Here is a 26,968-nt window from a genome sequence, read left to right on the forward strand (position 1 = left end):
GATACCTATGCAAGAGGAGCAGGCAAAAACGGAGGTGCCACAGGCGCGCGCGCGCCTACTGTACAGGAGTCTCCAGCAGTCCCTGAAGGGCAGGCTTATGTGTGTGTTCCTGTCTCTTTCATCCCTCCCTCTTCCTTTAGAAAGAAAGAACAGTTTTAGAGGAGAGAGAGAGAGAGCATATGAAAGAGGCTGGGATTCCTGCCGTTTGGGTGGGCGGAGCGACGGGCTGAGGAGGCTGACCTGGAGAAGAAAGCCAGACTTGGCCAGCAGGAGCCTGCATGCAACAGGGCTAACAGCTGTAACCAGAGAGCCCCCAGCACAAACGACTCTGGAGAGCACCACAAACAGTGGGTGGGGGAGGGCATCGGAGCAGCACAGAGAAGAGCTCCAGCGCTGAGCTCCTCCGAGCACCACGGAGATTACAGCGCTTACAAAGAGCTGCCAGTCCTACCCCCAGCACCGAGACCACAGGGGGGGTCACAGAGAGCTCTCATCCTGAACATCACAGAGGCTGCAGGAGGTAACAGACAGCTCCCACCCTGCACATAATAGCACTAAGACTCTCGGAGCTCCACAGCGAATGCAGCAGTGGTTAGGGTTTGAGGACCAGTGATAAAACTTCACAGAAGCAAGTAAGTGACTGCTAATCATGGTTATTACCTGTGATCAGAATATTGATCCAATGCAATGCCTCTGCATGTTGACAGAGGTACTCTTCCCTCTGACTCACAGTGACCCAATATCTTACCATAGTGTTGGGCACTCCTCTCTGAGCCAGGACTGTCCCAAAGTCCAGTATATATAGTATTGGGGCACTTTTCTTTCTGAACTGGAACTGACCCATTGCCCCAGCATGAAGTTAAGGGCACCCGTTCCTCTGAGCCAGCAGTGCCCCCGATGCCCCAGCATGCTATTAGGGGCAATCTTCCCTTTGAACCAGTACTGCCCCAATGCCCCAGCTAAGGTTTTAGGGTGGGTTTTCCTCTATGCCAGTTCGGCAACAATACCTCAGCATTAAGGGGCACTCCTCTGTTTTAGTCAGTACCAAATAGTTGTCCAGGCAAGAGGACTCACTGCTGCTAAAATTCCCATACCATGTTACTTATTTATTAACTCGTATGTTTATTAACTGTTTAGCAATATATACTAATTTGTTATTTGGATTAATCTGTTCAATGTAAACCGCTAAATGAAGCGATAGTTACAGTTCCTTGTAAACCGGGGTGATATGTATATTATACAGGAACCTCCGGTATATAAATCCTTTGAATAAATAAATAAATAAATAAATAAAATGCCATCTTTCAGATGAGACATTAGGCTGTATTTTGCAGAGTTTAAAGATCCAGATCCAAGCCCACCATGCTGTCTGCCTGCACAGACAGGGTGTAGAATCAGGTACCTGCCGAATGTGCCTTTCGGGAAACAGCCTGGTTACCTTCGGAAAAAGTCTCTCCTTGTTTGCTTGCTTGTCTCCCTTGCTAAGCACCATACAGGGTTGCAAGTGAAATCTCTACTCGGATAATAATTATAGAAATAAATGTTAACACAAAAATGTATAAACGTTTTATTGGACTAACTTAATACATTTCTTGACTAGTTCCCAAGAACTAAAAAAACTCTTCTTCAGGTCAGAATTCGAATGAGCAAAAAGATGCCATTACCAGAAAACATAAAGTGATTTTTATACCTCGGTAATGCCATCTTTTGCTCATTTGAATTCTGACCTGAAGAAGAGAGCTTCAGCTCTCGAAACCTAGTCAAGAAGTGTATTTAGTCCAATAACACAGTAACATAATAATGAGGGCAGAAATAGACCAAATGGTCCATTTAGTTTGCCCAGCAAGTTTCCTATGGTTGTAGCTGCCGCTCCTTGCAGGCTGCCCCCAAGCTTTACGTTAAGGGTATAAAGTGTGCAATCAAAGCCAAACACAGTCAAACCCATAACAAAATTACTGCTAGCAACATTTTTACACAGCGAGCAGTCTTCTTGATGATTCAATAAATGCTGCTTGAACGTGCTTTGCTTTTGGACCTGGCTGTAGAAGCTGTCCTGTGCTTTTTTACCTAAAGTCTGCTTATCAGTACACTGGACCCTAAAAGTTGGGGCCCAGCGTTGGCTGCCATCTAAATCCAATTCCCATTTCCCCCCCTGCTGTTGAAGCGGAGAGCAATTTGCAGTTGCATCAAAAGCATCAAGGCTAATTGGCTAAGGAGGGTAGTAATCTCCTTGCCTTCTATTAAGGTAGTAACTGCTGCTCCATGCACATTACCCCCATGCACCCTTTTCTTCATTCCCATCCTGCAGCCTTTAGAGGATCCACAGTGTTTATCCCATTCCCTTTGGAATTCATTTACTCTTTTGGTCCTCACCACCTCCTCTGGAAGGGCATTCCAGGCATCACCACCCTGTCCAGAAGAAATATTTCCTGATGTTGGTTCTGAGTCTTCCCCCTTGGAGTTTCATTTCATGACCCCTAGTTCTACTGATTTCTTTCTAACAGAAAAGGTTTGACATTTGCACATCATTAAAACCTTTCAGGTATCTGAAGGTCTGTATCATTTCTGTCCTGCACCTCCTCTCTGCTAGGGTGAACATATTTAGGTCCGTCAACCTCTCCTCCTAAGTCTTCCTATACAGACTGTATACCATTTTGGTCATCCTTCTGTAGACCACCTCCATTCTGTCTCTATCATATTTGAGATAAGGGCTCCAGAACTGAATACATTATAGAGATGTGAATCGTGTCCTCGATCGTCTTAACGATCGATTTTGGCTGGGAGGGGGAGGGAATCGTATTGTTGCCGTTTGGGTGTGTAAAGTATCGTGAAAATCGTTAAAATCGTGAGCCGGCACACTAAAACCCCCTAAAACCCACCCCCGACCCTTTAAATTAAATCCCCCACCCTCCCGAACCCCCCCCCCCCAAATGCCTTAAATTACCTGGGGGTCCAGCGGCACACTAAAACACGGCACACTAAAACCCCCTAAAACCCACCCCGACCCTTTAAATTAAATCCCCCACCCTCCCGAATGCCTTAAATTACCTGGGGGTCTGTAGCGGCGGGAGCGATCTCCTGTAGCAAATCGTTTTCCGTACGGAAAATGGCGCCGGCAGGAGATCGACTGCAGGAGGTCGTTCAGCGGGGGTCCGGAACCCTCGCTGAACGACCTCCTGCAGTCGATCTCCTGCCGGCGCCATTTTCCGTACGGAAAACGATTCGTGGCAGGAGATCGCTCCCGGACCCCCGCTGGACCCCCAGGAACTTTTGGCCAGCTTGGGGGGGCCTCCTGACCCCCACAAGACTTGCCAAAAGTCCAGCGGGGGTCCGGAACGACCTGCGTCGAATCATTTTGGTCTATGGCCGCCGCCATTTTGTGGCGGCCATTTTGCAAAATGGCACCGGCTGAAGACTACACGATTTAGTGTGCCGGTTTCCTGCTCTCCCCCTTCCCCCGATTTAGCTACGGACCGCCGCTACGGAGGTAATTTAAGATACGGACCGCCGCAACGGACCCCCAGGTAATTTAAGGCATTTGGGGGGGGGGTTCGGGAGGGTGGGGGATTTAATTTAAAGGGTCGGGGGTGGGTTTTAGGGGGTTTTAGTGTGCCGGTTTTCCTGCCCTCCCCCTTCCCCCGATTTACGATTTTTTGACGATAAATCGGGGGAATTGGTATTGTATCGTGGCCCTAACGATTTTTGACGATTTAAAATATATTGGACGATATTTTAAATCGTCAAAAAACGATTCACATCCCTAGAATACAATACTCCAGGTGAGGCTTCACCAAGGACCTGTACAAGGGCATTATCATCTATCTTTTCTTACTGGTTATTCCTTGCTCTATGCAGCCCAGCATTCTTCTGGCCTTAGCTATCGCCTTGTGACATTGCTTTGCTGCCTTAGATTGCCAGATACTATCGCCCCAAAGTCCCTCTCCCTGTCCTTGCACATTAGTCTTTCATCCCCATCGCTCTTTTGGTTTATTGCATCCCAGATGGATGACTCAGCACTTCTTGGCATTGAATCCCGGCTGCCAAATCTTTGACCACTCTTCAAGCTTTCTTAAATTACTTTGCATTCTCTCTACTCCTTCAGGCTTGTCCACTCTGTTGCAGATCTTAGTATCATCCGCAAACAGACAAACTTTACCTTCTATCCCTTCCACAATAAAAAGGTCTCACCTAATACATTTTTTTTTTGTTTTTATTTGTTAATCTTTATTTCTGTGCATTCAAGTGAACTAACTGAGCAATCACTCTACTTTTATCCAATAATTATAGAATCTTAGAAGAATAAGACCGGAAGGGGCCTGAGTAAGACATTCCTTGCCTCCAGGAATGAGCCGTTGTCCCTAAACTGCCCCAGAGAGACGAGTGTCTGCCCTGCTCTTAAACCTCTGCAGTGATGGCCTTTCCCCCCACCTCTCTCTATAACTCATTCCAGTGTGTAACTCCTCTCATGGTTTGAAAGTTCTTCCTTATAGTGTAAGGAGTGAGATACCTAGCAGCACTAGGTTCTAGGCAGAGGAAGACGAGGGAAGGCAATTCTTTTTGGGAAGGGGAACTGGGGGTTGCCCGAAGGAGATAAGGACGTTTCTCTGCTGATGGAAAGTAATGGAAACACCTGTGCTTTCCGAGCCCGGGGAAGAATATCAAGCTGAAATGCTCAGCGGGCGGGTCATTCTGGGGCTAGGATGGGGACCGCCACCTTCACAAAAGCCAAGAGCGCAGCTTGCGCTGGATGTAAACTTTAACACTATGGGCAAGAAAGACAGTGATAGGAGGCACAGGGGTGTGAATGACTTATTATGAACTAAGGGGACAGAGCGAGAGCAGGGAACATCCCTCCCTGTGCTTCTACAGACTGAGACACATTTATGGAAGGGCCAGAAACAAAGCTGGGCTTGTTTGCAGCTAAGTCTGGTTCTGTTCCAGGCCGAAAGTAATGGAGCGAGTAATCAGAAAAGAGCACTAAACACGCAGAAGGAAGGAGGGGAGGGAGGAGAAAATGCAAGAAAGGAATAAAGAGAGAACACAAAATATACACACGCCATCGAGCCCTGCATTCTGGCTCCAATAGTGGCCAATCCAAGTCGCAAGTACCTGGGTGGATCCCATAAAGTAGATTTCATTCCTCTTACTCGCTCTCAGGGACAGCAATAGCATTCGTTAGTCTGCCTGGCTTAATAATCTGTCATGGATGTTTCCTCCAGGAACTTGCCCTAACCTCTTTCAAAGCCCGCAATGCCAGTCACCCTGATCACGTCCTCTGGCAACAGATTCTGCAGCTAGACAGTGCACTCAGTGAAAAAGTACTTCCTATGATCTGTTTTGAATCTGCTGGTTGTTAGTTTCATGGAGTGTCCTCTTATTTTAGTATTATTTGAAAGGGTAAATAATCCTGTATTTATCTGTTCCACCCCCACTTTTATCATATCCCCTCCAAGCTGAGGAGCCTTAATCCATGTAAGCTTCTCATCACAGAAGAGATGTTTCATCCCTTTTATTATTTTTGCTTGCTCCTCCTCTGCACCGCTTCTAATTCTGCTCTGTCTTTCATGAGATGGGGGCGATCAGAACTGTGTACTCAAGGTATGCTCGCACCATGGCTCGATACAGAGGAGATATGATGTTTTCTGTTTTATTCTCAAGTTTTGGTTTTTTTTTTTTGATCGTTCCTAGCTTTGTTGATCACAACCGTGCCCTGAACAGAGGATTTCAACGAATTGTCCACAAGGACCCCAAGATCCTTTTCCTGGATAGTGACTCCCAATACAGAGCCTAGCATCATGTAACTGTAGTTGGGATTATTTTTCCCTGTGTGCATCACATTGCACTCTCTCGCATTAAATTTCATCTGCCATTTATTTGCCCAATCTTCTAGTCTCACAGGTCCTTCTGCAGTTCTACATAATATGTTGCTGTTTTAACAAATTTGAATAATTTTGTGTCTGCAAAATTTGATCACCTCACTCGTCGTTCCCTCTTCCAGATCCTTTATGAATATGTTAAACAGCATAGGTCCCAGTACTCATCCCTGTGGTACTCCACTAACGACCTTTCTCCTTTTGGAAAACTGACCATTTAGTCCTACCCTCTGTTTCTAGTCCTTTTAACCAGTTTGTAGTCCACAACAGGACACTTCCTCCTGTCCTATGACTTTGTAATTTCCTGAGGTGTCTCTCATGGGGGACTATGTCAAATGCCTTCTGAAAATCCAAATGCACTATTGCCCAAATATTCATTTAGCTGGCTATCTTCTGAGTTATATATAATTAAAAAAAAAAGGGAACAAAATGTCCAATCACTGTAATTTATCTTTAAAAACAAGAATAACTTTTATTTAAGTGATATAATCAAAATTTGCTTATTAAATACCATTTGTCAGTGATCATATTTTTTTGTATTTAAAAAAATTCACTACATTAAAAAACTTTTTTGGGGGGTTGGTTGAAATTTTCATATATTTCTGTAGGTGTCCTTGCACCTCTGTCTGGATTTTAATCATTAATTTCCAACCACCTCAATTAAAGTCCCAAAAATAATTTTGTGTTCTAAAATCTTTAAATGTATATCCTGTCCCATTTCAGCCTTGATCCAATAAAGCAAATCGGAAGGCGGTCCCGCGTAGCCAAGGCAAAGAAAACAAAGGGACAACCTTATGCCGTGGAAAGATTTTATTAATATATTCTAGTAAAGAGCACGACTCCGGCCGAGTTTCGCCAATTAAGGCTGCATCAGGGGATGACTTCTGATGGCAAAGAAACTACATAGACATACTCTTATGTGGTAACAATTGTCAAGCCAAATTTCAGTCTTAATCATGCCGACAACTCTCTCCGCTTCACAAACTGACAGTATCAGTGTAGATTCTATAATTATTCCGTTTCCTCTCAAAAGTGTGTTGTTAAAGGGTAAAACAAAAATAAAAACGATGTGTATTTTACCTTCTATCTCACAACCTCTCAAACGCAAAGCCTCCTTTTGCGTTTGAGAGGTTGTGAGATAGAAGGTAAAATACACATCGTTTTTATTTTTGTTTTACTCTTTAACAACACACTTTTGAGAGGAAACGGAATAATTATAGAATCTACACTGATACTGTCAGTTTGTGAAGCGGAGAGAGTTGTCGGCATGATTAAGACTGAAATTTGGCTTGACAATTGTTACCACATAAGAGTATGTCTATGTAGTTTCTTTGCCATCAGAAGTCATCCCCTGATGCAGCCTTAATTGGCGAAACTCGGCCGGAGTCGTGCTCTTTACTAGAATATATTAATAAAATCTTTCCACGGCATAAGGTTGTACCTTTGTTTTCTTTGCCATTTCAGCCTTGGGACAGGAAACCGGCAGAACTATGCAGCAAATGCATCAAAATATTGGTGATATACTTTGTCTTCTGGAGTTTGTCTACTAGTAGTGTTTACTACAGTCTTACCAGGAGGAGCCGTGAAGGCTGTCATGAGTACAATCTTGGCTGGGTTGAGGATGGGCTGAAGTGACTCCAGTGCACCTTCTTTATCATAGGAGTGGGATAGTGCATCGGCTCGATGGTTCTTGTCAGAAGGGCGGTAGTGCAGCTCAAAGTTGAACCTGTTAAAAACAGAGGCCAGCGGGCTTGTCTGGGGTTCAATCTCTGCGCTTGCACCAGGGTGCTCAAGATTCTTATGGTCCGTATAAATGGTTACGGAATGCTTGGCTCCTTCCAGCAAATGCCGCCATTCCTCCAGCGCCAATTTGATGGCAAGCAGCTCACAGTCTCTTATAGTGTAGTTTTTCTCTGTCAGGGAGAATTTCCTAGAGACATAGGAGCAAATCACCAGAGTATCGTTATGGTTATGCTGTAAGAGAGTAGCATCCACTCCCGAAGTGGATGCATCTACTTCCACAATGAATGGTCTTGCTGGATCTGGGTGATGAAGGTATGGTCCCCGAGTGAACTCTTCCTTGAGTTCAAAAGCTTGGGTGATGTCTGCTGGCCAATTCCTGGTGTTGGCCCCTTTCCTGATTAGGGCTGTCAGGGGGGTTGCCAATGAGGAGTAATTGGGGATAAATTGTCTGTAATAGTTGGCGAACCCTAAAAATTGTTGCAATGCCTTGAGACCAACACATCGGGGTCACTCCATGATGGCCTTCATCTTAGCAGTATCCATCTTGAGGCCTTGGTATGAAATAATATAGCCTAGAAAGGGGAGCTCCATTTAATCAAAGTCACACTTTTTCAGCTTAGCATAGAGGTGGTGGTCATGGAGTCTCTGTAGGACCTGTATCACGTGGTTTCAGTGCTTGGTGAGAGATTTAGAGAACACAATGATGTTGTCCAAGTATACGACTACAGGGGAGTAGAGAAGATCTCATTCATCATCGACTGGAATACCGTGGGGACATTACACAACTCAAAGTGCATTACCAGATACTCATAGTGCCTGTTGTGGGTATTAAAGGTGGTGTTCCATTCATCTCCCTCTCAGATCCTGATCAAGTTGTAGGTTCCCTGGAGGTTCAGTTTGGTGAAGACTTGTGTGCCCTGCAGGTGGTCAAAGAGTTCTGAGATTAGGGGACGCGGGTAACGTTTCTTCTTTGTTATGGCATTTAGGCCCCAGTAATCTATGCAGGGGCGCAGTGATCTGTCATTCTTGCTGACAAAAAAACAAACCGGACCTAGCGGGCAATGAAGAAGGGCAGATAAACCCTCTGTCATGGGTCTCTTTTTTTTTTTTTTAACTATTTATGAAACACAGTGAGACAGTAAGCAATATCATGCAGCGTATAAATCATCTTCAAACACTGGTATGTCATCAGTATACAAGTTAGCTGGAATATACAAAGACAATACAGAATTGAAAATACAGTCCCACATTTAGCAAATAACAAAATAGCAAACAGAGGTATAATTAGCTTAGACCCCATCCAAAGTGTAATATCTCTTATAGCAATGCCAAATAGCATCATATTTATGAATCTCACCCTTCACTGCATTGTGAAGGTTTTCAAGAGCAGAAACAATGGGACATTGCTTTTTCCAAAAATCAACCCCTGGGGAGAATTTCCAAAAGTTAGTTGACCGTACGTCGTGCTGCGAGGAGAAGTTGCGCAACCATAAATCTTTGTTTGTTTGTTTATTTATTTATTTTAAATCTTTTCTATACCGTCGTTAAGTTATATACCATCACAACGGTTTACATATAGGCCCATATAGTAATGTTGAGAATTGTATTGGAAAATACGTTTTATAAAAAGTGCCACCAAGGTTCCGGTTACATAATTTCACAATAAAGACTATTTGATGAATGTACTAAATCTTGTCCTTTTATACATGTATCAGTTTTATTTGCATGTGTAACTCTTTTTAACTGTAAATTTCTCTAGCGTTAGCGGTGAATAATCAAATAACAAAATGCGCACATATTGAGCTGGGTGCTGTGTGCTGATGTTCTACTGCCTGCTTTATTTACTTTTCTGTTCTCTGTTTTCTTTGTAAAATGCTTGTTTAAAAAGACAAGTTTTTAAACTTTTTAAAAAAAAGTTTGAAATTACTCTGTAGTCTGATCTCTAGGGGCATGGTGTTCCACAGTATGGGTCCTGCTAATGATAATGCCCCCTCTCTCGCTTGGGTCAGTCTTGCTGTCCTAACAGAAGGGACGGTTAGGAGGGCTTTGTTAGCCGATCTAAGATTTCTCTGTGGGACATGTACGCGCAGGAGGAGACTAGTGATTTCTCCTATTGCCCAAGAAGCCTCAGGCGAGCTGTCAAATGAAAGGACAAGTTAATAATATCAGAAATCTCTTGTGCGACCTGTCCCCAGAACACCCTTACCCTAGGACAGTGCCAGCACATGTGTATAATACGTTCCTTGCACTCCACAACCCCTCCAGCAAGACGTTTCAGATCCAAGAAACAACCTAGCAAAATAAACCAGTGTTCGGTAAGTTCTATGTGGCAGTTTAGTAGAGACTTCAGTCCTGCTAGCACAAATCGAAACACTATGTGCAGCTTTCCAAATTGCTTTCCAAACTTTCTTATCAAAAGTAATCCCTAGATTGTTATTCCATTTCCTGATGGTAGCAGGAGCCGTAACTGCTCCATGTTTGGCCTGAAGTATACCCTAATATATATGCGAGATCCCCTTTTTTGGTACCATAAGTATTACTTAGGAAATCCTCCAAGCTATTAAGTGGCCTTAAAGGGTTGTGTAAGTCAAAAAAGTCTTCCAGTACCTTCCGCATCCTATTATAAGCTATCTGAGAAGAATCCTCTAGGATGTATTCCTCCTGAAGTGTTGAACCCTTCATCATCCCAAAGATGTGCTAATACAAAAAGTCCCTTATACCTCCATGTTGCAAAATTAGGGTGGAAAATATACGTGGATTCTTTTATATAGGGGCCAAAGGAAAAAAACTCTTTGCACTAACGCCTAAAAACTGAGACTCCTGTTTCCATACCCCCACTGTATATGCGAAAATTGGACTGGTTCTACATGCTAGACAGCTCAGACAGTTGCCAACAAGCAACATTAATAAAGTTGCCAATTCAACTGCCCCTGCCTATTCTTGTTCCATTGGCAACCATGTGTCTCCTTTATTACCAAACCAGGCCCAGTAGTAAATCCATAAATTGGGAAAGGTCAGCCCACCCTGACATTTGGGCATCTATAGTTGACTCAGGGAAATCCTAGTTGGTTTATTATTCCATAGAAATGTAGCCATTATATTATGCAATTTGTTGAACTCTACAGTGGGGTCCATACATGGAAGATGTTGAAATAAATATAATAATCTAGGTAAAATATTCACCTTTAGCAAATTACATCTCCCCATTAAAGAAATTGGTAAGTCTACCCATTTATTTAATCTTGGAAAGCAGCACCCCATAGTTTAACTTATATAACCCAGCATAAGAACGAGGTACATGAATACCTAAATACTGGAACCTGCTCTTAACCACCCTAAAATCAGAGAGACTAGGGGGTGAACATAAGAAATTGCCATGCTGGGTCAGACCAAGGGTCCATCAAACCCAGCATCCTGTTTCCAACAGAGGCCAAACCAGGTCACAAAAACCTGGCAATTACTCCTCCAAGAACTTATCCAAACCTTTTTTGAACCCAGCTACACTAATTGCACCAACCACATCCTCTTTCCTGGGTGGTAGCTCCTAATATGGAACCTACCATCGTAACTAAAGCATGGGTTATTTTTCCCTATATGCATCACCTTGCACTTGTTCACATTAAATTTCATCTGTCATTTGGATGCCCAATTTTCCAGTCTCACAAGGTCCTCCTGCAATGTATCACAATTTGCTTGTGATTTAACTACTCTGAATAATTTTGAATCATCTGCAAATTTGATTACCTTACTCATCATATCCCTTTCCAGATCATTTATAAATATATTGAAAAGCATGGGTCCCAGTACAGATCCCTGAGGCACTCCACTGCCCACTCCCTTCTACTGAGAAAATTGTCCATTTAATCCTACTCTCTGTTTCCTGTCTTTTAACCAGTTTGTAATCCATGAAAGGACATCGCCATTATCCCATGACTTTTTACTTTTTCTAGAAGCCTGTCATGAAAATATTGGGCAGGTAGACAGGGCATCTGGACAGCCGTCACTTGGCCAAGACATCTCTTGGGTAGAACTGACATGAGACAGCTCATCCGGCAGGAAGGGCCCCATCGGGAGATCTCTAGGGTGCCCCAATCAATGATAGGTTGATGCTGTCTCATCCATGGAAGGCCCAGAATGATCTGGTTGATTGCCCCAGGAAGGATGTATAAGCAGACTTGCTCCTGATGGAGCAGTCTGGTTTACATCAGGAGGGGTGCTGTGGAGCGGGTGACACATCTGGTTAGAGTCTCTCCAGTGACCGTGACTATGGAGAGCATAATGTCCAGAGGGTCAGTTGGGATGTTTTACCAACACATGAGATCCTCAGCAATAAAGCTCTCAACAGCCCCAGAGTCCAGGAAAGCTTGCAGCCGAATCTCAGCTCCCTCCCGAGAGAGAGACTTGGGGATTGACATCTGCAGAGAGGAGTTAACATGACCTAGGGGGGCCTCCCACACCAACCCTAGGTCCTGACGCTTCCCGACTTCATCAGGCAGCAAGATATGAAGTGCCCTGGAGTTCCACAGTACAGACACAGAGGCTCAGTTGGTGTCTCCTCTGCTTCTCCTCTGGTGAGAGCTGACAGCATTCAACCTGCATAGGTTCTTTAGTGGTGGTGATAGCCCCTCCGTCTCAGGGACAACTAGGTGGTGCAAAGGAGTTGGAGGTCCTTGGGGTGGTCCAGTGAACTGAACCCCTCTCTCTCACTCTTTCCCTGAACCACAGGTCCAAGAAGATGGCTAGGCTAATGAGTCCCTTCAGGTTCGTCAGGAAGTAACACCCAGCAAGCCTATCCTTGATAGCCTCAGAGAGTCCCTGCCGGAATATTGCAGTCAGACTATCCTCCTTCCATTGGAGATCTGAGGCAAGAGTCTCGAAGCGCATGGCATATTCCTCCATGAAGCTGGAGCCTTGATGGATCTGTAGGAGATCTGTTGTGGCCAAAGTCGAGAATCCAGGTTCGCAAAGTATCAGATGGAATTCAGCAAGGAACTGGTTGAAGTTGGCAAGTATAGGGTTCTCGTTCTCCCACAGGGGAGACTCTCAAGCCAAAGCAGGGCCTCCCAATTGGGTCAGAATGTATGTCACCTTGGTCTTGTTGGATGGGAAGAGAGGTGCCTGCAAGTCAAAATGCATCTGACATTGGGTGATGAATCCAGCAACAAAGCACGTACACACATAAAATGTACTAATTGGACAAGGGATAAGGGGCGGGTAAACGCAGACACCTGTTGATTGGCTGAAGGTAAATCCTTATAAAGCTGTGCACCAGCAATAGATCTCTGAGTAGGTTTGAGCTTACACCACCTGCTTTGTAATGCTTGCTACTCCTAAAGAAACCACGCCTTTCTTTATAATAAATTGGCAGGTTTATTACATTGTTGTTTCTTTTACCTCATTGTTAATTTTCTCTATCGCTTTCTTTACATTCCAAGTTGCATTATGTCCCTGTTTTATTGTAACTGCTATTTCCTCTTCTATCACATGTTAATGTTCTAAGTATTTCTTCTTTTGTCACACCCTGTTAATTGTAAACTGGCATGATGCGACTCCCATCGCGAATGCCGGTATATAAGAAATGCAAATAAATGAATCCTTTGCACTCCAACGGCTTCCTAAGGAATCAAGGTGGGGAAGGAAGCTGTGATACCTGGCAAGGCATAGGTGGTAACAACTGTAGAGGATGCATCGGAGGTGGCGATAGCTGTGAGAGGGACAAGGCGTCAAGACGGGTCACCAAGTGTTCACCTGATCCAGGACATTTTGCTGCTGCTGTATACATTGGGCCATGCCAGGGATGGCCTGCAGTGCGGATGGTACCATGGCCTCAGCAACCTGTAACACTGTCAAAGGAAGTGGACTCTTGTGGCTGTGTGGAGGTTAGCAAACTCACTAGGCCCACGCCAGGAGTTGGCAGAGAAGCCCATAGGTGAGACCGGTTGGAGCGTCACCTATATCATTCACTTCTCTCACAGGTTGAGCCCTTGGGTTCTGGCGACTGGCAAGACTTAGGTGGGTCCCTGGGGGCTAAGTTGAGTGAAAGTCCGATCTTGATCAAGGGTCATGGCAGGCAGCAGACAGCAGATAAGTGACAGGTCTGAGGTCAGGGCAGGCAGCAGACAGTGGAAGGTCAGGGACCAGGCCAGGGTCAGGATCCAGGTAGTCTGTCCAAGACAAACAGGACAGACAAGACTAGGGGCGGTTCTATAACGAGGCAAGGCGAGGCGGCCGCTTCAGGCAGCAAAATCTGCCCCCCCCCCCAAACTCCTCTAGTGGCTGCCTCATCCTGCTGCAAAAACAACAAAGGACCCGCCGGCCTCCGCCAGCAGAGCAGCCCTGGGCAAATATAGGAGGAAGAGAAAGTGGCAGCCACTGCCTCCAAACCCTCGCCAAAGGCCCAGATCACCCCCGGTCAGGGAAAGGAAGAGGAGAGGCCAGCTCTGTCTCTTTTCCTCTCCCCTCCTCGTGATTTAGCTGTTTTTTTTTTTTTTTTTGGCCTCTCGCTGTTGATCCTTCCCCACCGTGCCAGTCGCCCGGGAAAAAAAAAAAGCAGAAGGGGCCGAGGGCAGAGAATAAAAGAGATTGGGAGCTGCTGCAACAAGCCCGGTAGGATGAAGATGTGAGAAAAAGCGGTAGGGGTGAGAGGGGAGCCTGCTGGCACTTGCACAGACCCCTGAGCCGCTGCCCGGGGTTTGGAGGGGGCTTGGGAAGTCCTTCTCCTGAAGGATGATGGCGCCTCCATTTGTTCAAATCCCTGCCAGCCCATCTACTGAAATCCCCTTATGCCGTAATTAAACTCCCCTATATTTAAACAACCCTACTCCCACACCGATCTAGCAGAAGGAAGAGGGGGGTAGAGGGGTGCAGGGTGGCAGGAGGCAGGTGGGTGGGGGGGAAGAGGGGGCGGGGGGCGTCATCTCATCCCTCGCCTCAGGCAGCAGATTGCCTTAAGCCACCCCTGGACAAGACAGAGAAGGCCAAGAGGACAAGCAGAAGGAAACAAGCAGGGCCAGGAACAAGGGCAGACAGGCAAGGAACCAGACATGGAACAAGACACAGAAGAGGTAGGACAACATAAGGAATCAAGACAAGGAACATAGAACAAGGCAAGAACAAGACAAGAAAGCGCCACGCACTGGACCACAAGGTCACCAGGAGAACTATTGCTGAGGCGCTGGCTGGTTGCAAGAGACTTCCTTATATACATCTGGAGGATGTGACATCAGCCAGTGCCATAGGAAGTCCCAGCTAGGAGACCTATAAAGGCAGTCCAGAGTTGGAGGAAGTTCTATCCCAGATTCTTGGAACTACATGCTGCTGAAGGCTATGCCGGAGTCACTTTGAATCAGATGTGAGGGGCTTAACACTATGGGCAGAAGCTGCAGTTTCCATGCCAGGGATTGTAGTTGAGATTTTAGATTCATCAAATATTTTTGTTTGCATAAGTCATATTTTGATAGAGCAGAGCCCTAGCCAGGCCATTTGGCAGCTATGGCCAAGTGAAAAAGTGTGCCTCACCTTGAACGCAATGCACGACAGCACAAGCTGGGAAACTGTTAAATGTAGGGGCTTTAATTTTTATTTTCACCCTGCAGTCTCCTCCTGTTCCTTTGGATTTCCAGCTCAGTTGGAACCAGTACAATCCTGGTGCCATAAGCTTTCATTCAAAGACTGAATTGGAAAACCCAAGAAGCCAGATGTTGCATACCATGCAACATCAGAGAAATGTATTTATGAAATGCATTTCTTTTTCTATGAACTAGAAACAGAAATGCATTTCCTTCTGTATTGTGCAAAATAAAGTATCATGAGCCGCACATTCCCAAAGTTGGCATATTCCATTCACTAAACTGAATATAAGATGCTTTTTTCTTCCCTTGCTGTCTGGACATTTTGTTTTTCTAATTATTTTGGTTCTATTCTGAAAACAAAACAAGCCAGGCTTCTATCGATCCTTACCAGAAACTACATGCTGCAAAATACATCACCTTGGTAATGCATACAGAATAAAGACAGACCCTCACCAAATACAGAATAAAGAGGTCATAAAGTATAAACAGACAAAAACTGATCTGGAAACCACATCAAGCCACACTGTATGCCAGAGGCCAATGTTGCTTCTTGTGGCTCCGCGGCCGTGCTTCTAACTGCTGGGGTGAGGGTGGAGGTGCGTCAAAGGCTGATGCGGTTTCTTTTTGCTTTGTAGGCTGTGCTTTTCATGACTGCTGGGAGGGGCGGCTGCTGCTGGTGGCTCCGAGGGCTGTGCTGGGGCAGGGAGTGTGGAAGGGCCAGTGCTGCTTGTTGTAGCTGCGTGGGCTACAGTCCTCCTGACTGCTGAGAGGGGGGGGGGGGGGGAGGTAGAGGGAGGGGCTAGGATTGATGATTTATTTCTCCCAATTTGGAACCCCCTCCCCCCACTTCAGGGACAGCCCTGATGGAAGGCACAGCTGTACTTCTTGGAAGGGAGGCAGCTTTTCAGCCAAATTGGGAAAAGAGATGGTGCCCCCTGGTTGATGGCGTCTATGACCGAGGCCATATTGGCCATAGGCTAGCTACGGCTCTGAGGTAGAAAACATGATTTATGTGTCCAGAAACCATGTTTTCTGCAATAAAATGATTTCTGCATATAAATCATGTTTTTATATGTACTGTCTTTTCTTTGCACACATAAGAAAATAAGATTTGCCATATTTGGTCAGACGAAAGGTACATCAAGCTCAGTGGCCAAGCCATGTCACAAGTACCCGGCAGGATCCCAAGGGGTAGGCAGATTCCAAGCTGCTTATCCCAAGAATAAGCAGTGGATTTCTGCAACTCCAGGAACTTGTCCAAACTTTTTATTTAAAGCAGCTACACTAACAGTTTTCACCACATTCTTTAACAATGAATTCCAGAGCTTAATTATACATTGAGTAAAAAATATTTCTCTTTTTCATTTTAAATGTACAATTTAGTAACTTCATTGTGTGCCCCTTGATCTTTGTACTTTTCAATAAACACTGATTCACGTTTGCTAGTTTTATTCCACTCATCATTTTATAGACCTCTATCATATCCTCCCTCAGCCATCTCTTCTCCAAGCTGAAGAGTCCTAACCTCTTTAGCCTTTCCTCATAGATGAAACGTGCCATCCCCTTCATCAGACTCTAAACTAGAAATGGGTCTCTTCACCTCGGAACAACTACAAATCCTACTCGTCTACGCCCCTCCGGGCCTCCTTGAGACAGACCCCTCCCCCTTAGTAGAGGAAATCACAACCCTCATCAAACTGGACGCTCCAGCAATTATCCTAGGAGATTTTAATCTGCATGTGGACAATCCTACCCCATCATCCAGCTGTGAATCCTTTCTCTCTGCCCTCTCAGCCCTGGGTTTCAAACAACTAGTTACCAAACCCACACACAAAGCAGGCCACACGCTGGATCTTATCTTTATTAACCCAGGCATCAAACATTCTTCACGCCTCAAAAGCAAGAAGGTCCCTTGGTCTGATCACTCACTTATCTCAACCGCATTCTCATTGAACAAACCCTCCACCTCCAAAGGGCCCTCACCATCCTTCCCATACAGAAGATCCTGCTCTACAGAAGACCTCAGCTCCCACCTAGCCTCTCAACTTCCATCCATTGATCTCTCAAACCCGAACACAGCTCTCCGCTCTTGGAAAGCCATCACAGATTCCATAGCCGACAAGCTATGTCCGCTAGCAACCAAAAAATCACTCCCAAACGCCTCCAAAAGACAACCATGGTTCACGGAAGAACTAAGAAAGCTAAAACAAAATCTAAGACAGAAAGAGAGCGACTGGCGCAAATCCCCAAGCACCAATACACGATCCATCTACAAAGCCACCCTCCATCAATACAAGTCAACTACCTCTAAATCCAAAAGGGACTACTATGCATCCAAGATTCACCACTTAATCTTCGACGCAAAAGCCCTCTTCGCCTATGTCTCCAATCTCACCCAAATCATCCCACAGGAGATTCCCAACGACCTAGCACAACCCAAAGCTGAAGAACTTGCTCTTCATTTTCACAACAAAGTCAACAGCCTTCTAACTCATCTGCCTTCTAATCCCACCGACCCTGCTCTTTACCAGTCTCTTCAACAATCATCCCTCAACAACAATGGTCTGGAAACACTTGAACCCATCTCTATCTTAGAGATACAAACTCTTATAAGAAGAATGAAACCTTCCTCCCATCCTTTGGATACTATCCCCACCAAACTGCTCCTGGCCATCCCTGACTCCATCGCTAAAACCTTGTCGGACATCATAAACTGCTCACTCTCCCAAGGACTATATCCTGACGACCTCAAATTGGCCTCCATCAAACCTCTACTCAAGAAACCCAACTTGGATCCTAAAGATCCCAACAACTTCCGTCCTATCGCCAATCTCCCATTCATAGCCAAGATTCTAGAAAAAGTTGTCAATACTCAACTCTCCGAATACATAGAAGAAAACAAAATCCTATTCCAATCACAATACGGATTTCGCAAGTCACTGAACACAGAATCCCTCCTCATCTCCATGTCTGACTTCATATTAATGGGCCTTGACAAAGGCCAATCCTTCCTCTTAATTCTACTGGACCTATCAGCCGCCTTTGATACGGTCAATCATTCCATTCTCACTTCCATTCTGGCTTCTATAGGTATCTCAGGCACAGCTCTCTCATGGTTTAAATCTTTTCTCTCCAACAGAGGCTTCAAGGTTAAGATACAGAACAAAGAATCTTCACGAATGGACGCATCCATAGGTGTCCCCCAGGGCTCCTCACTGTCACCTACACTCTTTAACATTTATCTTTTACCTATCTGCCAACTCCTCTCCAACCTTAACCTCAAACATTTCCTCTACGCCGACGACATCCAGATCGTGATACCCATTAAAGAATCTTACACAAAAACATTGGTTCACTGGGAAAACTGTCTCTTCGAAATTAAACATCTCCTGGCTAACCTAAACCTAGTTTTAAACTCCTCTAAAACAGAACTGCTTCTCATCTCCCCAGATAATAATGCCATCTCTAATCCTCCAACTATCCCAACTACTACACAGGTGAGAGATCTAGGAGTATTAATTGATAACCGGATGAACCTTAAAGCTTACATCAACAGAACCACCAAGGACTGTTTCCACAAACTCCAAGTTCTGAAAAGAATTAGACCACTCTTCCACACTCAGGACTTCAGAACCATTCTACAAGCTATCATTTTTTCTAAGATCGATTACTGTAACTCTATCCTTCTCGGCCTACCTTCCTCCTATACTAGACCCCTCCAGATGTTACAAAACGCTGCGGCAAGATTACTGACAAACTCCAGGAGGAGGGACCATATATCTCCAATCCTAAAAGATCTCCACTGGTTGCCTGTTCACTTTAGAATCCTCTACAAATCTCTTTCCATAATATACAAAACCATCCATCAACACACCCCACTCGACTTACAAGTCCCATTCCAAATTTATAACTCCTCCAGACCAACAAGAGACACACTCAGAGGATCTCTTCAAGTGCCCCCAGCCAAAACTACCAAACACATTACCTTGAGAGATCGGGCCTTTTCAACAGCCGGCCCCCTTCTATGGAACTCCATCCCACCGGACCTTAGACAGGAGCCCAGCCTCCCAACCTTCAGGAAGAGACTTAAGACCTGGCTGTTTAAAAAAGCTTTCCCGGACACCGATTAATTCTATTCAGCCAGATTCTACCACTTCCACATGTAAAAATGTTATTACTAATGTAAATACCTATACCTAATGTTATTCTCTTTCTTTTCTTCTCTCCTCCCAGTTCTATTACCTTGTTATTTGTAACTGCTTCCTTCTACACAAATAGGTTATTGAATTGTTTACTGTACACCCCTGTTATATGTAAACCGGCATGATGTGTTTGCAACATGAATGCCGGTATATAAAAATTTTAAATAAATAAATAAATAAATCATTTTGGTTGCCCTTCTCTGTACCTTTTCTAATTCTGCTCTATCTTTCTTGATGTGGTGACCAGAACTGAACACTGTACTCAAGATGAGTTTGCATCATAGAGCAATACAGAGGCATTATGATATTCTCTGTGTTATTCTCCATTCTTTTCCTAATAATTCCTAGCATTATATTTGCTTTCTTGGCTGCTGCTGCACACTGAACAGAAGATTTCAACGTATTATTAACAATGATGCCTAAATCCTTTTCCTCCTAATGTGGAACCTTGCATTATGTAGCTATAATTTAGATTACTTTTCCCTAAGTGCATCACTTTGCACTTGTCCACATTAAATTTCATTTGCCATTTGCATGCTCAGTCTCCCAGTTTTGCAAGGTCCTCTTGCAATGTCTCACAAACCTCTTGTGATTAGACTACTTTGAATAATTCTGTGTCATTGGCAAATTTGATCACCTCACTCATTGTTCCCATTTCCAGGTCATTTATAAATATATTAAAAAGCAGTGGTCCCAGAGTAGATCCCTAGGCCACTCCACTATTCACCTTTCTCCATTGGGAACATTTACCATTTAGCCCTACTCTCTGTTTTCTATCTTTTAGCAGTTCCCAATCTACAACAGAACACTGGTTCCTTTCCCATGACTTTCTCATTTCCTAAGATGTCTCTCACAAGGGATTTTGTCAAATGCTTTCTGGAAATCCAGATACACTATATCAGCTGGCTCACCATTTTCCACATGTTTATTTACATCCCCAAAAAATGTGGCAGATTGGTGAGGCAAGACTTCCCTTGGTTAAGTCCTTGTTGGCCTTGTCCCATTAAACTTTGCTTTTCTATATGTTCAATAATTTTGTTCTTTATTATAGTTTCTACCATTTTGCCTTACACAAACATCAGACTCACTGGTCTGTAATTTCCTGGATCACCCTTGATCCCTTTTTAAAAATTGGTGTTACATTGGCAACCCTCCAGTCTTCAGGGACCATAGATGATGTTACTGATAATTTATACATTTTCAATAGCAGGTCCGCAATTCCATTTTTCATTTCTTTCAGCACACTGGGATGTATACCATCTGGTTCAGATTATTTGTTACTCTTTAGTTTGTCAGTTTGCCCTATTACATTTTCCAGGACACCGAGATTTGTTTCATTTCCTCTGAATCATCATCTTTGGATATCATTTCTGGCATGGGTATCTCTCTTACATCTTCCTTAGTGAAGACCAAAGCAAAGAATTAATTTAGTTTCTCTGCTATGGCCTTGTCATCCCTAAGTGCCTCTTTTACCCCTTGATATCTTAATAGTCCAACTGACCCCCCTCTCAGGCTTTTTACTTCAAAAGTACCTAAAAAGGTTTCCACTGCAAGCTTCTTTTTAAATTCTCTCTGCCTTCCTTATCAATGCTTTGCATCTAACTTGCCAGTGCTTGTGCTGTTTCCTGTTTTCTTCATTCAAATCCCTTTTCCATTTCTTGAAATATGTAAATATGTTCCTTTAGATATTATAGCCTCATTTTTGGGTTTGTGTATACTTTTTTAACTCCCAATGTATTAGCATACCGTTAGCTTACTCCATTAGGCGTTTAAAAGGTTTAGCTTGTCTGTTAAGAAACTGTGTGCTGAATTTCAGTGCACAGTTTTAACACTCAGCTTATTACATCAGCTCCACTTTCCCTTGAATAATGGTTTCTTCTGTTTGATGTGCCCTAGCAGGAATGTGTACAGTCCACCGGAACGGTGGACTGTACACATTCTGTTGATGTGAATGGAACATTCACATCAACAGAATCTCACTAATGTGAGAGGGCCACTGGGGAGCCAATCAGAATGTTCCATTTCACATGCAGTCTTGCAAGTATTTTAGAGCTTGTTTTGATTCCTTATATATTATTACCCAGGTCCTTATTTACACTTACGCAATGTAGGCAGTTACTTCTGGTGCTGAATTTTGAAGGCACCCAATTCACTGTTTATTGCTCCAGCTCCTCCACTGCAGGCTGTTTGCAAGAAATAGGAGGGGAGGGACTGGAGAAGGGAGCAGTACAATTATCTGCTTTGCAGTTTCCACTCCAGTGCAGGGACTTGTGAGTCTTACTTTTCTTAGCAAATGTAAAAGGCTATCAGCTTCAAGTCCCCATATACAATGATGTAAACCCTGGACTGGATCAACCCTATCAGGTGAACCTAGAGCCAGTTGGCAACCCTAATTCACTCCTCCCCTCTTATCCCCCATGGGGCTTTGCTGGCCACACTGGTCCCATTCCCCCATGGGTGCTGATAACATGAGGGCAATGGTCCCTTTCCCCCTCCTTTGCACCATTGTGCTTTGTGCCAACAGGAAAGAAGATAATGACCCTCTTCTGGAGGGGGGGAGCTGTTCCAGGAGACAAAATCCGTGGGAAGAGGAGGAGAGGGGGTGAGGTTGGAGCAGATACTGCAGGCAACATGTAGGAGAAATAAGTGAGGAAGAACGGTAAGGGAGAAAAAGCAATTGTTTTCTGTCATGATGTGTAGGCTGTAGCTTCACAGCTCTTCCCCTCTTGTGTCAACAGGCAGCATGTAAGGAGGAACAGGAGGTGAGAGGGAACCTGGAAAGCTATGACCACAAATGCTCATGGTTTGGGAAATAAAATCCCAGATCTGCAGGCCCTAATGACGGAGGCAAAATTGGACATTGTTGCTATCACAGAAACATGGTTCACAGAATCTCATGAATGGGATACAACAATACCAGGCTATAACTTGTTAAGGAAGTACAGAGTGGATAAAAAAGGGGGTGGTGTGGCTCTTTATGTCAGAAACAATATCCAAGCATCTGAGCTGCAAGGAAGTTGGGGCAATGAAGAAGCACTATGGGTCGACCTAAAAAAAGATGACGGAGCATCCATCTATATTGGAGTGGTTTACAGGCCTCCAAACCAAAAAGAGGAGCTGGACAGAGACCTGGTTGAAGACATCCTTAAGATAGGAAAGAAGGGAGAAGTGGTGATCGTTGGTGACTTTAATATGCCAGATGTAGACTGGAAAATCCCATCTGCAGAATCTAAAAATAGTAGAGCAATAGTGGATGCCATGCAAGTAACTTTGTTCAAACAAATGGTAAATGAACCCACTAGAGAAGGAAATATACTCGACTTAGTGCTCACTAATGGAGATAATATCTCTGACGTCCAGGTGGGTGCCCACCTCAGCACCAGTGATCATCAAACAGTATGGTTTAATATCACTAAAAAAATATGGAAAAGAAGCACAAAGACCCGTTCAAAAACTTGAACGGGTCTTTGTGCTTCAAAGTCCGTTCAAAAACACGGACTTTGAAGAAATGGGGAAGTACCTAGAGGAAGAACTAAAAGGCTGGGAGAACGAGAGAGATGTGGATCAGCAGTGGACCAATCTAAAAGGAGCAATTACCAAGGCAACTACTCTATATGTTAGAAATGTAAAGAAAAGCAAAAGAAAATGAAACCTATCTGGTTCTCAAAGGAGGTGGCTGACAAAATTAAGGCTAAAAGAACAGTGTTCAAGAAATATAAAAGATCCCAAAGGGATGAGCACAATACTGAGGGAGCTCAGAGATGTGCTGGCGGGTCCGTTGTGTGACCTGTTCAATAGATCCCTAGAAAGGGAGTGGTGCCGAGTGATTGGAGAAGAGCGGTGGTGGTCCCGCTTCACAAGAGTGGGAACAGAGAGGAAGCTGGTAACTACAGACCGGTTAGCCTCACTTCGGTGGTGGGAAAAGTAATGGAGTCACTGTTGAAAGAGAGAATAGTGAACTATCTACAGTCCGGAGAATTGCTGGACCAGAGGCAGCATGGATTCACCAGGGGAAGATCCTGTCAGACAAATCTGATTGACTTTTTTGACTGGGTAACCAAGGAATTGGATCAAGGAAGAGCGCTCGATGTCATCTACTTAGATTTCAGCAAAGCTTTTGATACGGTTCCGCACAGGAGACTGGTGAATAAAACGAGAAGCTTAGGAGTGAGTGCCGAGTTGGTGACCTGGATTGCAAACTGGTTGACGGACAGAAGACAATGTGTGATGGTAAATGGAACTCTCTCTGAAGAGAGAGCGGTTTTAAGTGGTGTACCACAAGGATCAGTGTTGGGACCGGTCCTGTTCAATATCTTTGTGAGCGACATTGCGGACGGGATAGAAGGTAAGATTTGTCTTTTTGTGGACGACACTAAAATCTGCAACAGAGTGGACACGCCGGAAGGAGTGGAGAGAATGAGACGGGATTTAAGGAAACTGGAAGAGTGGTCGAAGATATGGCAGCTGAGATTCAATGCCAAGAAGTGCAAAGTCATGCATATGGGGAGTGGAAATCCGAATGAACTATATTCGATGGGGGGGGGAAGGCTGATGTGCACGGAGCAGGAGAGAGACCTAGGGGTTATGGTGTCTAATGATATGAAGTCTGCGAAACAGTGTGACAAAGCGATAGCCTAAGCCAGAAGAATGCTGGGCTGCATAGAGAGAGGAATATCGAGTAAGAAAAGGGAAGTGATTATCCCCTTACACAGGTCCTTGGTGAGGCCTCACCTGGGAGTACTATGTTCAGTTCTGGAGACTGTATCTACAAAGAGACAGAGACAAGATGGAAGCAGTACAGAGAAGAGCGACCAAAAAGGTGGAGGGTCTTCATCGGATGTCATACGAAGAGAGATTGAAGAATCTAAATATGTACACCCTGGAGGAAAGGAGGAGCAGGGGTGATATGATTCAGACCTTCAGATACTTGAAAAACTTTAACGATCCAAAGACAACGACAAACCTTTTCCGTTAGAAAAAAATCAGCAGAACCAGAGGTCACGAGCTGAGGCTCCAGGAAGGAAGACTAAGAACCAATGTCAGGAAATATTTCTTCACGGAGAGAGTGGTGGATGCCTGGAATGCCCTTCCAGAAGAAGTGGTGAAGTGCAAAACTGTGAAGGACTTCAAAGGGGCGTGGGATAAACACTGTGGATCCATCAGTTCTAGAGGAAGTGTATAAAGAGGAGGCAGCAAAACACTGCACGGAGCGGCAGTAGCCACAGAGGCATTCACAGAGCGGGATGCCAGTGGCCAGTGGTTGGTGTTCCACCTTCACGGAGCGGAAGGATGGAGGCCTGCCATCTCCAAATTAAAAAAACCAAAAACAAAAAACAGGGGTGGGCAAGAATATGTAAAATTAACGAAGAGTTTATAAGTTATAGGTATTACCAATTATTAGGCTTATTCAATATTTGTTGATAGATAATGTGGCTTTCAATGCATACTTCACTTTCAATACATATCCAACAGAGCTCTCTGCTTCAACGGCAGGGGAGAAGAAAAACTAATACTTCATGCATATCCAGCACAGCTCTCTGCTTCAACGGCAGGGGAGACGAAAAACAACCAATAAGGGCTGAATAACATAGTCTGGGTAAATAAATAAGTATGGGTGTAGCTTGCTTATTGCGGCGGTTACTACCCCTAACTAATCAAGCTTGATATTTCACTTGGATGCAGCTCCATCACTGCTCTCTGCATTATGGTGGGGATAAAAGGGAAATAGAACCAAAGGTTACTAGGAGCCAAGAGAAACAGATAAGTATGAGAAAAAAAGAAGTGTGAGGCTTGCTGGGCAGACTGGATGGGCCGATTGGTCTTCTTCTGCCGTCATTTCTATGTTTCATTTCTCATTTCTAGGGGCTGGAGCAGACATAGCTCAGCCAGGAGTTGGGACTTAGCTGAGGGCAAAGCCGGGGAGGAGGAAGGAAACACCTTGGAACAAAAGTCAGGGAGCTGTGAATGATTTATTAGTGGGTTGGGAGAAGAGTACTGGGGTTGGGAAGGATTGAAAGGGAAGAATGCTATGGTCAGGGAAGAGCTCAGTAACCTACAATCCAGTGGGAGCAGTGAGAGGAGAGAATCACCTTGCTGGTGACTGAAGACAATTGGTAATTACTGCTTTGGGAAATTTTTAGAACTTAAACGTTTTGGGGGAAATTAACTATTGGGGTATATTTTTTTTTTATTGTGTTTTTGTGTCTGTATTAAATAGCTAGTCAGAAGCAGGCAAAAGCTAAAGCCCGAATTTTTTATGCCTGGTGTGTGTAAAATCTGGGGGATACCCACATGTCCGGGCCATGCATGCACCGAGCACATTTTAGAAACGGCCCAGCCGTATGTGTATATTTTGGTATGCACAGAAGTGCCGAGTCAGAGAAAAGGGGTGAGCCGGGGGGGGGGGGGGGGGGGGGGCGGGGGCAGGGGCTGACTGGGACAGCGGCCATTAGGCCCTGTTCCGGGGAAGCACGCACTGGCATCCGGCCAGCGTGCCAAAGTTACCTCTGCTCCGAAGGAGCAGTAACTATTAAAACAAAAAAAAAAATTAGCCTAGCTAGGGGGGGATAGGGAACTGGGGAAAGCCGTATTGCATCGCCACGCACATGTTTTGAAAATCTCCCCCCCATTGTATGCGGGAGAGGCCACCCTCCCGCATATGTATGTGTGGACATTAAACTCCGGTGCGCATTTGTGCATGGGAATTGTATTTTATAACGTGCACACGCTGGGAGTTGCACATACATGGACGCCCACACACGTTTTTTAAAATTGACTCCTAAGAGTTTTGTGTGTTTGTTTTAAATTAGAGATGTGATTCGGCCAAACCTTTTGGTTCGGCCTTCGTTATCGGCCCACTGCGGGAAATTTAGTTTTCCCACGGTTTGGGTCAATTTCATTTTGGCTGCCCCCCCTGAAACGATATACGAAATGCGCCCCATCCCTTCCAATTTCATTAATTAGAACTGGGGTTGTAAAAAAAACAAAACCCAAACCCACCCCAACCCTTCAAATTTAATTAATTGCAAACCCCCCCAAAACTTGCCAAAATTCCCTGGTGGTCCAGTGGGCATCCCGGGAGCGATCTCCCACTCTCGGGCTGTCAGCTGCCAGAAATCAAAATGGTGCCTATGGCCCTTTGCCCTTATCATGTGACAGGCTATCGGTGCCATTGGCTGGCCTCTGTCACATGGTAGGTGCAATGGACGGCCGGCGCTATCTTTAAAAATGGCACGGGCCGTCCATTGCTCCTACCATGTGACAGGGGCCGACCAATAGCACTGATAGCCCCTGTCACATGGTAAGGGGAAAAGGCCATCGGCACCATTTTGATTAGTGGCAGCCATCGGCTTGAGAGGGGGAGATCGCTCACAGGACCCCGCTGGACCACCAGAGACTTTCGGTAAGTCTTGGGGGGGGGGGCAAGTCTTAGGGGGTCAGGAGGGTGGGTGGTTGCAATTCATTAAATTGGAAGGGTTAGGGTGGGTTTGGGTTTTTGTTTTTTTTTAATGTGCCCTTTCTCGCTTCCCCCCCCCCCCCCCAAAATGCTAAGAAAACCACACAAAATTTTGTGGGTTTC

General features: G+C 44.8%; 1 protein-coding gene across 2 annotated transcripts in view; it reads left to right on the forward strand.

Moving 5' to 3' along the window:
* The first annotated feature begins 269 nt into the window (after positions 1-269).
* The window catches only part of LOC115092887 (heparan sulfate glucosamine 3-O-sulfotransferase 1-like), a 69,247-nt gene continuing 42,548 nt past the window's right edge, over positions 270-26,968 (forward strand). Inside the window, exons 1-2 of one of the 2 annotated variants that reach the window (XR_003857103.1) lie at positions 270-632; positions 12,342-13,143. The gene's annotated coding sequence lies outside the window, so the exon portion shown is untranslated. Of the gene's footprint in view, positions 633-12,341; positions 13,144-26,968 lie in introns of those variants that run through there. The other variant, XM_029604288.1, reaches the window with a different exon arrangement.

This window comes from Rhinatrema bivittatum, chromosome 5 (assembly GCF_901001135.1).
Source record: "Rhinatrema bivittatum chromosome 5, aRhiBiv1.1, whole genome shotgun sequence".
NCBI classification, from domain to species: domain Eukaryota; kingdom Metazoa; phylum Chordata; class Amphibia; order Gymnophiona; family Rhinatrematidae; genus Rhinatrema; species Rhinatrema bivittatum.